Raw genomic sequence first — 920 nt, forward strand, 5'->3', positions numbered from 1 at the left:
ATCTCCCTGTGCTATGCGGCTGCTTCCCACTAGCTATCTGTTTTACATTTGGTAGTGTATATATGTCCATGCCACTCTCTCACTTTGTCCCAGCTTACCCTTCCCCCTCCCCATGTCCTCAAGTCCATTCTCTAGAAGGTCTGAGTCTTTATTCCCATCTTGTCCCTAGGTACTTCATGACCATTTTTTTTTACATTCCATATATATGTGTTAGCATACGGTATTTGTTTTTCTCTTTCTGACTTACTTCACTCTATATGACAGACTCTAGGTCCATCCAACTCACTACAAATAACTCAATTTCGTTTCTTTTTATGGCTGAGTAATATTCCATTGTATATATGTGCTACATCTTCTTTATCCATTCATATGTCGATGGACACTTAGGTTGCTTCCGTGTCCTGTCTACTGTAAATACAGCTGCAGTGAACATTGTGGTACATGACTCTTTTTGAATTATGGTTTTCTCAGGGTATATGCCCAGTAGTGGGATTGCTTGGTCATATGGTAGTTCTATTTTTAGTTTTTTAAGGAACCTCCATACTGTTCTCCATAGTGGCTATATCAATTTACATTCCCACCAACAGTGCAAGAGGTTCCTTTTCTCCACACCCTCTCCAGCATTTAGTGTTCTTAGATATTTTGATGATGGCCATTCTGACTGGTGTGAGGTGATACCTCATTGTAGTTTTGATTTGCATTTCTCTAATGATTAGTGATGTTGAGCATCCTTTCATGTGTTTGTTGGCAATCTGTATATCTTCTTTGGAGAAGTGTCTATTTAGGTCTTCTGCCCATTTTTGGATTGGGTTGTTTGTTATTTTGGTATTAAGCTGCATGAGCTGCATGAGCTGCTTCTATATTCTGGAGATAATCCTTTGTCCGTTGATTCATTTGCAAATATTTTCTCCCATTCTGAG

Source organism: Physeter macrocephalus, chromosome 11 (assembly GCF_002837175.3).
Source record: "Physeter macrocephalus isolate SW-GA chromosome 11, ASM283717v5, whole genome shotgun sequence".
NCBI lineage: Eukaryota > Metazoa > Chordata > Mammalia > Artiodactyla > Physeteridae > Physeter > Physeter macrocephalus.